This window comes from Corythoichthys intestinalis, chromosome 20, assembly GCF_030265065.1.
Source record: "Corythoichthys intestinalis isolate RoL2023-P3 chromosome 20, ASM3026506v1, whole genome shotgun sequence".
Classification (NCBI taxonomy): domain Eukaryota; kingdom Metazoa; phylum Chordata; class Actinopteri; order Syngnathiformes; family Syngnathidae; genus Corythoichthys; species Corythoichthys intestinalis.
In genome coordinates, this window is record NC_080414.1 from 12600997 (window position 1) to 12615216 (window position 14220).

Sequence of the window (14220 nt, forward strand, 5' to 3'; positions counted from 1 at the left end):
TACATTGGGGGCTCAGTGTTTTTGGCAGCCGGACATTGTCAGAGTGGACTTTGCTGACTCGCTCAGGAGCTTGGCAGGCACGGCCGAGACTCGGAGGTCTGCGCCCGAGATAATCCCGCTCCAAATGTCTCCCTTTTGTGTCAACAAATCCCAGCAGGGAGAGGAGAAGGCCGCGTTTGTACCGCGAAAGCCTTTCGTCGCCTTTCACGCCTCTGGAAGAACATGAAAGCCCCGCTTGGCATTCTCAATCTCCTCCTTCTTGTTTTCTTCCACGCTTTCGCCCAATCCGGTGCCCGAGGAGTTGCTTTAGTCCCGCCCCGAAATATGTGACGGCTTGAAGGCTTTCTTGCCTTCCAAAGAGATGTTGGATCACGTTCAATGTCATCCTCAAGAGTGGAGTCTGTCGTTCAGCTGCTCCTTTTTTGAAAGTTGCTTGGTTGTGACATTCACTTCCATTGACAGCGATTGACGTCCAATCTGTTCTTAGTGTGAGGGGTTCGATCACCCTCAATGGCAGGCAATGAGTTAAGATTATCAAACAAATGTAAATATTAAGGCCAGACAAGTTAACTCAGAGTTAACTTAAAGAGCATACAACAGGAGAAAAAAAAGTCTTAAATGGCATTATTATGTGAATTAGAATCATATTTTGCGACGATTCAACTATATACAACAATTTAGCAAAGCGCAGATGACGAGAAATTAGTCTTTTAATCTGCCGGTTAGCCACGCGTACCATTATAGGGCTTTAGCGTCCCCAACAGGTGGATAACGTCAGCGGGAGACTGGGCTCATCGGTTTTACTATTCAGCCTATTGAGGGGGAATTATTCAGAACGAGGAAAACGCGACGATGACAGCCGCAAAATGTCATTGATTCAGTCTGTCTACTTCAATATTTTTACAGGATATTCTTTTTATCCAAGTATTTTCCCCAATTGCTAAATAAATGGCATGGTCATGACAAATAACAGTCTTGTGCTAAATGGAATATGAAATAATAAAAATGCATTTATTCAGGACAACATGGCAAAATTACTCCATAATGGTCAAAATTGTCGACTTTACCTTACTGTCGTACCTCTCGAACAATATTTTATGACACCTAAATCGGACATATGTCATTTCCCTTCTCCGGCTTCGGAGAATGTAAACAAACCAAGAGGCGTGACAGCTAGCCGACATGCTAACCCGAACCGAGTGATGTTTCAAAGTTTTCGAAGCGGAAAATCACACATAACTAGCCTGGATTATTTGACATGACGACTGGGTTGTCGATTGTCTTCGCGGATCGTCAAACCGCCCAGAGGAGGGTGGCTGCAGTTGTTGTGCAACTAACGTGCTGCTAATGTGTATGAGGAGAGCGTAAGTAGTCCTTTATTTAAAGAAAGTTTGTAGTGTTTACTTTGTAATAGCTGTATTAATATTTGACATAATACTAAACAAGTTTACTCACTTCCTCGTAAGTCCAACGGTCCCACAGTAGTCGGGCTTGTTTTGGCCATTATCCACCGGTGAATGGGAACCTTTTGAAACTCCAAAAAGGCGCATACGCCTCTCCCTCATACAGAATGATTTTTCTGCAGCCGTTTGGCTGGCGTGATGTGAAAAATAAACGTATTAATCCGCAAAATCAGCTAAATCCTTCGTCCTCATACACAACAGTACGCTGTATAGTGAAGAGGACGCCTTCTCCCGTACATGTCACAGCACCCTCCTCCTCAATGCAAGACCGAAGCCGGAAGTCACTGATTTTCATGGCGCGGGATTAAAAAAAACTAAATAAATATAGCGATCGCTTCCACACACATCCAAGCGGTCCATATCATTCAGGAGCATAAAATACAGCGTGTATTATGAAATAAACATGCTTTTTCGTTTCCAATGCACTTTAATGATAATTGCACTCCTTGTGAGACGGTAAACATGAAAGCCCGCAAACCGTTTGCTGAAGACATGTCAACAAAGCACATGGATTACTGGAAACGTGTCCTATATGGTTTGATGAGACGAAGATTAACTCATTTGCTCCCAAAAACGTATAAATGCGTCATATTTTTAATTGCTTCCATGTCCCAAAAACGTATTTATACATCTTTTGTATTTTTTTTTTTTTTTTTACGAGAGGCATCTATAGGTTCCGATCTATCTAAAATATAATGCACAAAGCTCAAAACCCATTTTTAAGCAATAGAACTGGCCACTGGAGGTCAGTAGCGCATTTGGTAAGAACTCATCTCGGGCCAAGAAAGGAAGTGAACATAAATAGTCAGGAAACGGAAGTTGGAGGGATCTTGTGAAGAGTGAGAATTTGAGAAAAATGTGGGGAACGATCGGGAAAAAAAGGTAAACGACACTGGAGGAGTGTTTTGAAAAGGAAAAAAAAACATCGTCAAAGAAGGATTTTTTAAAAATCTACCTTGATGAGACAGACGGTGACATCCACAGCAGCGTTAGGTTCCACACGCGTTCTGCGGAGCTCACGTTGCGTTACTCCTTAGCCCGAGGTTGAAACCAACGATGAAGATAATGAAAAAAGTGAGACCGATCTTGATAATCAGATTAGTAACGGGAGCAGCTGAGAGGCTTCCCCATTGTTATGTGCGCAAATAGTTCAACAGTTCAATAGTTTAGTGATGTGTAAATAAATTGTTACTTGTATTAGTCCTATAGTTTATCTTATTTTGTAAAAGGAAAATATTATTCAGATGTTTGGGATGTACCTAAAGCAAAAAATAGTTGTGTATAATCTCAAAGTTATGTTTGAAATGTATGCTTTCACAAAAAGCTCAATTTTTTTTTTTTCATCAGAAATTGGAAAATTGCTCAAACTAAGCGATTTTCAAATGCTGATTTCTAATGAATGGAAAAAGATTAGGGCTGTCAAATTTATCCCATTAACGGGCGGTAATTAATTTTTTAAATTAATCACGTTAAAATATTTAACGCAGTTAACGCATGCGCGGAACGACCCACTCACGCATTGTCGTAAACAGACTACAATCGCGCTATTTCACGTATATAAAGAGCTAAGAGGCAGCGTCAGTTGAATGGAGTAGATACAAGCATTCATTGGGACCGTGTTTATAACTGATAAAAGCTTTGACATCTCTTCCACCCTAATTATATCTATTGTGGGAAGCGACGTGGGTAAGAATGACAAGAGTTGATTTTTTACTTAACACCCTATACTGTGCCCAACGCAGAGAAGATATACAATTTGCAGCCACCACACACAGTCATGGTTGGCCCACTTCCCATCATGCATTTGGGCAGAACAGTTAAGTCGCGACAGTATCATTAACTGAAAGCTCAACAAATACACTAGATGGCAGTATTTAGTCACAATATACAAAGTCACATTTATCCTTTAAGAATTACAAGTCTTTCTATCCATGGATCCCTTTCACAGAAAGAATGTTAATAATGTTAATGCCATCTTCTGGATTTATTGTTATAATAAACAAATACAGTACTTATGTACATGTGCATGTACAATGTACAGTGGGGAGAACAAGTATTTGATACACTGCCAATGGGAAAACCCATTGGCAGTGTTTCAAATACCCACTGTATATATCCGTCTTGTCTGATCTTTCCATTCCAACAATAATTTACAGAAAAATATGGCATATTTTAGAGATGGTTTGAATTGCGATTAATTACGATTAATTAATTTTTAAGCTGTGATAAACTTGATTAAAAATTTCACTCGTTTGACAGCCCTAAAAAAGATATGAACTAACTTTTTTCTCTGCTGGAAGAAGAGAGTCGCATCTTTCTTTTGGTGGGTTCCATGTTTATATAGCAATAAAACAGAATTTTCTGTGGGCCTTGCAAAATCAGTAAAAATCCAGTAAAACGGCCGGGAGCGAAGGGGCCTTGATGGACAGGCCAAGCATGTCTCCAGGCTTGAACCCAATAGAAGTTCTTTTGGGGGATCCTCAAGCAGATGGTGGAGGTGGGCAAAGTCTCAAATATCCAGCAGCTCCACAACGTCGTCATGGAGTATTGGAAGAGCATTCCAGTGGCAACCTGTGAAGCCCTGGTCAACTCCATGCCCAGGAGAGTCAAGGCAGTTCTGGATAATAGTGGTGGCCACACAAAATATTGACAGTTGACATGTTGTATGTTAATAGTGACAACATTCACTAAGGGGTGTACTCACTTTTGTTGCCAGGGGTTTAGATATTAATGCTGAGCAAAAATCCCAGAACCACACGGGGGGACCTAGTGAATGACCTACAGAGAGCTGGGATCACAGTAACAAAGGCTACTATCAGTAACACAATACGCCGCCAGGGACTCAAATCCTGCACTGCCAGACGTGTCCCCCTGCTGAAGCCAGTACACGTCCAGGCCTGGCTGCGTTTCGCGAGAGAGCATTTGGATGATCCAGATGAGGACTGGGAGAATGTGTTATGGTCAGATGAAACCAAAATAGAACTTTTTGGTAGAAACAGGTTCTCGTGTTTGGAGGAGAAAGAATACTGAATTGCATCCGAAGAACACCATACCCACTGTGAAGCATGGGGGTGGAAACATCATGCTTTGGGGCTGTTTTTCTGCAAAGGGACCAGGACAACTGATCCGTGTAAAGCAGGGGTGTCCAAACTTTTTGCGAAGGGGGCCAGATTTGGTGTGGTAAAAATGTGGGGGGCCGAACTTGGCTGATGTCCTTTACGTAGAACAGGGGTAGCCAACGTCGGTCCTTGAGGGCCCCTATCCAGCTTGTTGTTGTGAGGAGCAGCATTTAGTGTGTAAGCTACTTCATATGCTGGTAGCAGGTACTGCTGACCAATTTATTAAGTCTGTGTGCGGGCCAGACGTTATTTATTTTATGACAGACGCTGGGGGCTGGATGAAATTGGAGCACGGGCCGCATTTCGCCCCCAGGCCGGACTTTGGACATGTCTGGTGTAAAGGAAAGAATGACTGGGGCCATGTATCGAGAGATTTTGGGTGAAAATCTCCTTCCATCAGTAAGGGCATTGAAGGTGAGACGTGGCTGGGTCTTTCAGCGTGACAATGATCCCAAACACACAGCCAGGGCAACAAAGGAGTGGCTTCGTAAGAAGTATTTCAAGGTCCTGAAGTGGCCTTGCCAGTCTCCAGATCTCAACCCCTTAGAAAATCTGTGGAGGGAGTTGAAAGTCCATGTTGCTCAACAACAGCCCCAAAACATCATTGCTCTAGAGGAGATCTGCATGGAGGAATTGGCCAAAATACCAGCAAAAATGTGTGAAAAGCTTGTGAAGAGTTACAAAAAATGTTTGGCCTCCGTTACTGCCAACAAAGGGTACATAACAAAGTATTGAGATGAACTTTTGGTATTGACCGAATACTTATTTTCCGCCATGATTGGCAAATAAATTCTTTAAAAAACAAACAATGTGATTTTCTGGGTTTTTTTTTCCACATTCTGTCTCTCATTGTTGAGGCTTACCTATGTTGACAATAGTAGTCTCTCTAATATTTTCAAGAGGGAGAACTTGCACAATTAGTGGTTGACTAAATACTTATTTGCCCCACTGTAAGCTGCACACAGACTACTTTTCACTGTGTCAAAGTGTCATTTTGTCAGTGTTGTTCCATGAAAAGGTATACTTAAATATCTGCAGAAATGCAAGGGGTGTACTCACTTTTGTGATACACTGTACTTATTTTCAAGACAGCATCTAAAAGTGTTTAAACAGAGCGTCCATTTCCTCCTTAGTTGTCTTCAACACCATCAGATAAGCATTTTCCTCCCCGAGGCACTTTAGGTTGGGAACGGATGCGTGACATCCCGTCAAGGGCGAACGGCCACTGCCATTTAAGAGATTTTGTCACGTCGTAAACAGATTGCGCCGACGTTCTTCCGTCAGCTTGACGTTTGGCAGGCGGGTGGCAGTGACAAGCAGCCGCAACAAATGTGTCCTCTCAGTTGTCTTAATGGGACAAGTGTCACAATTATTATAAGACTAACAAAATCTTGTGTGCTATCACCGTTCATTCATCCGCTCCTCCCAGCCCAGATTTATTTAACGTCATTCGCTGTCATTGAATGGGTTAATGGGAGTACATGCACCGAAGTCTCATTTCTCGTCATTTACATGTGAACAAAACGCTAACCGGCTGATTGGACGAAATGTCAGAGCGGGAAAAAAAAATGTGATTATACCCGCCAGGAAAAGGTCACCTGCAAATGTAGCGCGGCTATAACAGAACATCCGCGCCGAGAATAAAGAGGAACAATCGACTTCCGATACGCTCAACTAAAGCCGGCGTTTATCATTTGTTTAGGAAAATGCGCTTTTTCTGGTGAGCTGAGCACGGTTTCCGCGGAGAATCAAACGTGTCAGGGAATCGTGCGACGGCGACATTTGTCATTTTGTTTTCTTGCACAGGTGAGCGACTCGCCGCTTCGGGGAAGGCGGATGAAGATTCGTTTTTCCTTGACAATGTCGACCGGTAAATCCGGTGATGATACTCTGACGGCCATGCGATTTTGCATGAAATAATCAGGAATAAATGCTAGTGCGTCGAGGTTGTTTGTGCAAGTGTGAAGTTGAAGTTTAATGTCATACCATAGACTTCACTATCAGCTGACGGGAAACGAGGCGCGGGGCCGCTCTGTAGGGGGCCTATTTTCAGAAACTTAAAATTCAAATATTTTCAAAACCAAAGCCACTAGCGACCTAAAATCAACTTAATTCTTTTGCTCCAAAAAACGTATAAATACGTTCTATTTTTAATTGTTTCAGTGTCCCAAAGACGTATTTACAGTGTTGCCAGTGACTAAGTAACGCGTTACTGTAATCTGATTACTTTCTTTCAGTAAAGAGCAATCTAACGCGCTCATTTTTCCAAGCCAATAATCTGATTAAAGTTAGTTTCCTCAGTGCCTGTGTATTACTATTTTGTTGTTGCCTCATACTGTATGTAGAATTAAGAATATTGTAGTCATGTACGAAGAGCATTTGAATAGAAAATACTGCTCTTGAGTTTGGGAGTGACATCACATCTCACGTTTTCTCATCGAAAAAAAAAAACAGGTCACGTGTATTACCATGCTGTGTGCGCGCCGTCTGCCACGGCGGTCAACAACATAGCCTGATGCTAACAGTAAAATGGCTAACAAACGCTCACTGGAGATACAGCCATTACTTCACATTTCCGTCCAGTAAAGATGACAAAAATATCTCTATGCGTTGCAAACTCTGCGCTGGCTCAGAAAGACTGCTGACCGCTAAAAACTCGACATCCAATTCAACAAGGAAGCACTTGGAATTACAGCACAACGCGAAAAAACTCCAAACAAAGCCGACAGGTAACGAGACAGCCAGCACTTCTACAGTTTGTAACCAGCCTTTATAATATGTGAAATTATGTACATTTTATACTTGGAGTTTGTAATCATAGGCAGAGTTTTACATTTGTGGGACTGGGGGAAAAGCATGTTGAAGACTCTGAAACAAAAGTCAAAAGTTTGGACACACTTCTTCATTTTTGCGTTTTATATATTTTCACTACTATTGTAAATTCTCACTGAAGACATCAAAACTATGAACGAACATGTGGAATGGCAAAAAAAAAAAAGTGAAATAACTGAAAACAGGTTTTGTATTCTACATTCTTCAAAATATCCACCTTTGAGGTGTCTCCAAACTTTTGGCCAGTAGTGTAAATATATACACATCTTGACACTGTTCGAGTTCAATCAACTGTTCAAGTTGTTGTTGGTCGCGTTTGAAAGCTTAGGTTTAAAGAAATTCTAAATATCCATCTTGCCTCCTCTGGTATAGTTATGGCTAAGCAAAGGATAGCCTCCAAGGTGCTAGTCACATGATCTGTTCGAAAAATGATTTTGACCCATTATGAAAACTTTCATTAATTTTTGTTGTTGTTTTTTTTTTATTGCTTTACAACTTTTATAGACAACATTTTAACGGCTAGGTCGTTATTGCAAAGGGGAATTTCAGAATTTTTTCCATTAGGCTTAATTTTGGAGTTAGCGGGGGTTTAATTAGTCGTTGGAGTTGATTTAAACAAATTTCATGCAGTTTGTCAGTTATTTGTTAGTTTTAGGGCTCCGGAATGGCTAAGCTAGGGCGAGTCAATGGTGGTTGAAATCAACTCCATAGACTAATTAAACCCCCGCTAACTCAAAGATTATGTGAAAAACTCAATTACATGTTATGACATTTTTTTGTTATTTTTATGTTGAGGCAGCAAAAGGAGAAAAATTGGTAAAAAGTAACTGATAAGTTACTTTTAAAGTAACTTAGTTACTTTGATAATAAAGTAATCAGTAAAGTAACAAGATTACTTTTTTGAGGTGCAATCAGTAATCAGTAATTAAATTACTTTTTTATGTAATCCGTGACAACACTGCGTATTTATACATCATTTATACAAGAGACATCTCTGGGTTCTGATTCAACTTAGCTCCAAAGCACAAAGCTGAAAATCCATTTAAAAGCAATAAAACTGGCCACTGGAGGGCAGTAGCACATTTGGTAAGACCCGCAACCCCATTCGACGGCAACGTACGGCCGGGACGCATGGCCGGCGCGCCTGTGGAAGACGACCGAATGGAGAACAACCTAGAGGATGCCCGGGATGCCAGGCGCTGGACGACCGAGCAGAACGACCAGGACCACCAGTGCAGCAGACGATGCCGTTGAGTCCGTGCTGCTCGCCGAGCAGACCCCGCAGAGACTCAAAAAAATCCATCTTTATGAGACAGGCAGCGATGAGGGAAAAGTTTACTCGGCTGTCACGGCCACAACAGCGTCATCTCTCAGTTAGGTATGTGTAAATAAATTATTACTTTGCAATCAAAAGCTAAATTTGTCTTGTGGTTTATTTTGTAAAAGGAAAACATTACTCAGATGTTTGGGATGTAACTAAAGCAAAAAATAGCTGTGTTAAAGTTATGTTTGAAATGTATGCTTTCACAAAAAGCTCAATTTGTTTTTTTTTTTCATTAGAAATTGGAAAATTGCTCAAACTAAGCTATTTTCTAATGCTGATTTCTAAAGAATGGAAAAAGAACTTACTTTTTTTTCCTGCTGAAAGAAGAGTCTAATCTTTCTTTTGCTGAGTTCCATGTTTATATAGCAATAGAACAGAATTTTCATATGAGAAAGCAACCTATCAGTTCTCCCTGCCCTGTTCTCCATTGCACAGTGGGGCAAATAAGTATTTAGTCAACCACCAATTGTGCAAGTTCTCCTACTTGAAAAGATTAGAGAGGCCTGTAATTGTAAACATGGGTAAACCTCAACCATGAGAGAGAGAATATGGAGAAAAAAAAAAACAGAAAATCCCATTGTTTGATTTTTAAAGACTTTATTTCTAAATTGGAGTGGAAAACAAGTATATGCTCACCTACAAACAAGCAAGATTTCTGACTGTCAAAAAGGTCTAACTTCTTCTAACGAGGTCTATCGAGGCTCCACTCGTTACCTGGATTAATGGCACCTGTTTTAACTCATTATCGGTATAAAAGACACCTGTCCACAATCTCAGTCAGTAACACTCCAAACTCCACTATGGCCAAGACCAAAGAGCTGTCGAAGGACACCAGAGAATAAATTGTAGACCTGCACCAGGCTGGGAAGACTGAATCTGCAATAGGTAAAACACTTGGTGTAAAGAAATCAACTGTAGGAGCAATTATTAGAAAATAGAAAACATATAAGACCAATGACGATCTCCCTCGATCTGGGGCTCCATGCAAGATCTCACCCCGTGGCGTCAAAATGATAAGAACGGTGAGCAAAAATCAAAGAACCACACGGAGGGACCTAGTGAATGACCTACAGAGAGCTGGGACCACAGTAACAAAGGCTACTATCAGTAACACAATGCGCCGCCAGGGACTCAAATCCTGCACTGCCGGACGTGTCCCCCTGCTAAAGCCAGTACACGTCCAGGCCCGTCTGCGGTTCGCTAGAGAGCATTTGGATGATCCAGAAGAGGACTGGGAGAATGTGTTATGCTCAGATGAAACCAAAATAGAACTTTTTGGTAGAAACACAGGTTCTCGTGTTTGGAGGAGAAAGAATACTGAATTGCATCCGAAGAACACCATACCCACTGTGAAGGGGTGGGGTGGAAACATCATGCTTTGGGGCTGTTTTTCTGCAAAGGGACCAGGACGACTGATCTGTGTAAAGGAAAGAATGAATGGGGCCATGTATCGAGAGATTTTGAGTGAAAATGTCCTTCCATCAGCAAGGACATTGAAGATGAGACGTGGCTGGGTCTTTCAGCATGACAATGATCCCAAACACACAGCCAGGGCAACAAATGAGTGGCTTCGTAAGAAGTATTTCAAGGTCCTGGAGTGGCCCAGCCAGTCTCCAGATCTCAACCCCATAGAAAATCTGTGGAGGGAGTTGAAAATCCGTGTTACCCAACGACAGCCCCAAAACATCACTGCTCTAGAGGAGATCTGCATGGAGGAATGAGCCAAAATACCAGCAACAGTGTGTAAAAAGCTTTTTGGCCTCCGTTATTGCCAACAAAGGGTACATAACAAAGTATTGAGATGAACTTTTGGTATTGACCAAATACTTATTTTCCACCATGATTTGCAAATAAATTCTTTAAAAATCAAACAATGTGATATTCTAGTTTTTTTTTTCACATTCTGTCTCTCATGGTTGAGGTTTAACCATGGTGACAATTACAGGCCTCTCTAATATTTTCAAGTGGGTGAATTTGCACAATTAGTGGTTGACTAAATACTTATTTGCCCCACTGTACATCTCATTTGCCAGGCGTGGTGGCTTTTATTTTGGTGTGGCGGTGCGCCACAATCTTTTGATTGTAGGGGAATCCCTGAACCTCCATTGTATCATTACTGATGCAATCAAATCTTAGGAAATGCAAAACCACTTCTTCATTTTTTTAGATAATTCATTTTTTGTTAAAAAATATCAGAATTGCTTTGTATTCTTTTTTTCTTTCTTTTTCTTTAAAATTCATCATGTTAAATGTGTACATAATTCTAATGGCATTTACTTTGTTTAATGCCATTGCATGTTTGTCCATTCTGTTGATAGCCCTGGACGGGGCTAAGATCTTTAGCTCCACACAGCAAAGACCCAGAGTAATTTCTCCAGAAATTGCAGTTTCTAGTATCAAATTAAATTGCCTCGACCAGTTCTAAACTATTCACAAGTCAGGCTGTGGTACTTTGGAAGACAAATTTGGCCTAATTTTACTCCCACAAAGTGCTGAAGATGTCTAAATTTTCATTTTGTGTCTCACCGAAGCCTTCCTCATCACCGGTCATCACGTTATATTCTCATCAGGTGGTCTGCACGCCATCGATTCCTCCCGGAAAGTCATAAGTTGAGCGCTGGCGAGCAAAGTCACGCTCAGCGTCGGGCTTTGATTTGAAGTTAACGCATAGTTAACGAAGGCGCGCTCTAACGAGGCGGAATAAGAGCGGCCTACGACGGCGTCGATATTTCACGTAATGATATCCTGAGAGAAATCCGTGTGTTTTTTTCCAGGACGGGAAGACCAGAGAAATGTTTTTATTCCTCTCCATTCGCACTAGTAATTATTCGTAAACTCCTTCTCACGCCTCCGGGAGATTGACGGGAAAATAAAGGTTGTTGTTGTGATGCCGGCGCGCTTCTTGTGCAATTAGAACAAATGTCAGACGTGTAAGAAGAAGAAAAAGGAGGCGCTAATTGAAAACATAAAAAGATCCCTCAATTAACTCTGGAGGCGAGCGCGCGGAGGCGAATTATTCGCATTGTTAGGCGGCGGGAAGAACGCCGAACGTGCCGGAAGCCGGGCGAAGCGTCCTCGGCGGGGAGTCGCGCCCAACAACATCAAAAGCCGCAAACACAGATAGCGTTCCGCCATCAATAGACGCTAAATCACCCAAAGCTGCGCCTGTGAAGGAGATTAATTTTTTTTTTCACCGTTCGGAATAGTCCACAGGGGTCTTAATAAGGTGTGCTGTGCTTTCACAAGAGATTTGAAAACGACACGTTTTTTTTAGTGCTGGGCAATAATGAAAAAAAATTTTTGCAAAGAAAAAAAAAAGATTTTTGCAATTAACTGCGATTAATCGTATAGACGTACACAAAAATGAGATGATCACTGAAGTCATAATGCTCTTGTAATGCTACTTATAGCTAGGTAGCATATATTATATTATACTGTGGTATGAAATGGTATCTCAGCCTTTTGGAATTTCTCACATTTCTTCATAAAATTACCATCAAATGTGATCTGATCTTTGTCAAAATCACACAGATGTAAAAACAGTGTCCGCTTTAACTAAAACCACCCAAAAATTAATAGGTTTTCATATTTTAATGAGGATAGCATGAAAACAATGACATAAGGGGGAAAATAACTAAGGTTTAGAGATGTGGGTCCGATCACGTCATTTTCAAAGTATCGGAATCGGCAAAAAAATATCGGCCATGCCTTTTTAAAAAAATAAACATATATATATATATATATATATATATATATATTTTTTTTTTTTTTAATTATTAAATCATTTTCTAACTGTATTTAACATTACAGACATAATATGTCACACTCATCCAGAGTCTTTAGTTTAGGCTTAAGGTAGAGCTATCAACTTTATCCCAACAACGGCGGTAATAAGTTTATTTAAATGTATCACGTTAAAAAAATGTAACGCAATTCATGCACGACCCACTCACGCATTATCGCCCTCAATCTGTAATGGTGCCATTTTACCTATATAGAGAGATAAAAGGCAGCATTAAATAAGTAGAGTGAATTTTGGCAGCCTTTGGAGGCTTATTTTAATTGGTTAAAGCCTTACAATCCCTCTCCCTACGATTAGAAATATCATGGGAAGCAATGTGGGGAAGCAAGGTCGCATTTGATCTTTTTCTTTACACCTTATATTTTATTTCCCAACGCAGAGAAGATATATGACTTGCTAGCACTACGCACAGTCATGGTTCCACTTCCCATCATACATTGTGGCAAGGCTGCAGTATCATTTCCTGAAAGCTCAACAAATACACTAGATGGCAGTATTTAGTCACAATATACAAAGTAACAAGTCTTTCTATCTGTGGATCCCTCTCACAGAAAGAATGTTAATAATGTAAATGCCATCTTGAGGATTTATTGTCATAATAAACAAATACAGTACTTATGTACTGTATGTTGAATGTATATATTCGTCCGAGTTTTATTCATTTTTTTCTTAATGTATTGCCAAAATGTATATGATCGGGAAAAATTATCGGGAATGATTGGAATTGAATCGGGAGCAAAAAAAAGCAATCGGACCGGGAAATATCGGGATCAGCAGATACTCAAACTAAAACGATCAGATCGGGAGCAAAAAAAAACATGATCGTAACATCCCTAGTTAGGTTCATACTACAGGTCTTAATGCACAAATCCGATTTTTTCGTGTTTTTCCGACTTGAGTCAGGCATTAACTTGACGGTCTGAACGGGACAAGTCGCATAGAAGTGGACCATTTCAAATCCGGTCTGAGTCACTTTCATATGTGGTTCAGAGTCCGATCTGGGCCACATTTTTTCAGAAGGTGACTGGCGGTCTGAACTGTCAAGAGTCCCAAATCGGGATTTATGCAGCAATTATGTCAGCAGAGAGTAAGAGGCATGGAGGACGGCAGCCATGTAGGCATTAGTGCCTAGCTTGAACTCTGCTTTTAAGCACGAAGCGCGCTTGACCACACAGTCATAAAAAAAATAACATGAAGAAAAGAATAAGCCTTACAATTTTCGATTTTCATTCTGTGCGCCGAATGAGCAATATTTCATTACAGCACACATGGCCGAATAAGGGCAAACTGATGAACCCACGTTATTTCACGCACACACGTCAAGGCTCATGTGTGTGCGTGTATGCGTTCTATCAGTCCGTATAAACTTTGAATATAAGACTAAACGAGGATTATTAATGTCTGTTATTTGTGTCCTCTTTTTGGAAATCAAAATATGATCACTCTGGAATGACATACAGCTAGCATGTGTAATTTGTTTTGATGCCTCTGCGCATGCGGTTTTTGCTGAGCGCATCTCGGAATGCGAATTAGTGCGCATGCGTGATACTTGAACGGTCTCAATGGACAAAGGCAGTCTGAACGGGCACGCCAAAAAAACAGATATGACAAAAAAATCGGATTTGTGAATTCGGACCTGTAGTATGAACCTAGCCTAAGTGAACCCTCTGCCTAAGGAGA

General features: G+C 40.9%; 1 protein-coding gene across 1 annotated transcript in view; it reads right to left on the reverse strand.

Moving 5' to 3' along the window:
• The window catches only part of drosha (drosha ribonuclease III), a 502261-nt gene that overhangs the window by 345495 nt on the left and 142546 nt on the right, over positions 1-14220 (reverse strand). The window lies entirely within an intron of this gene.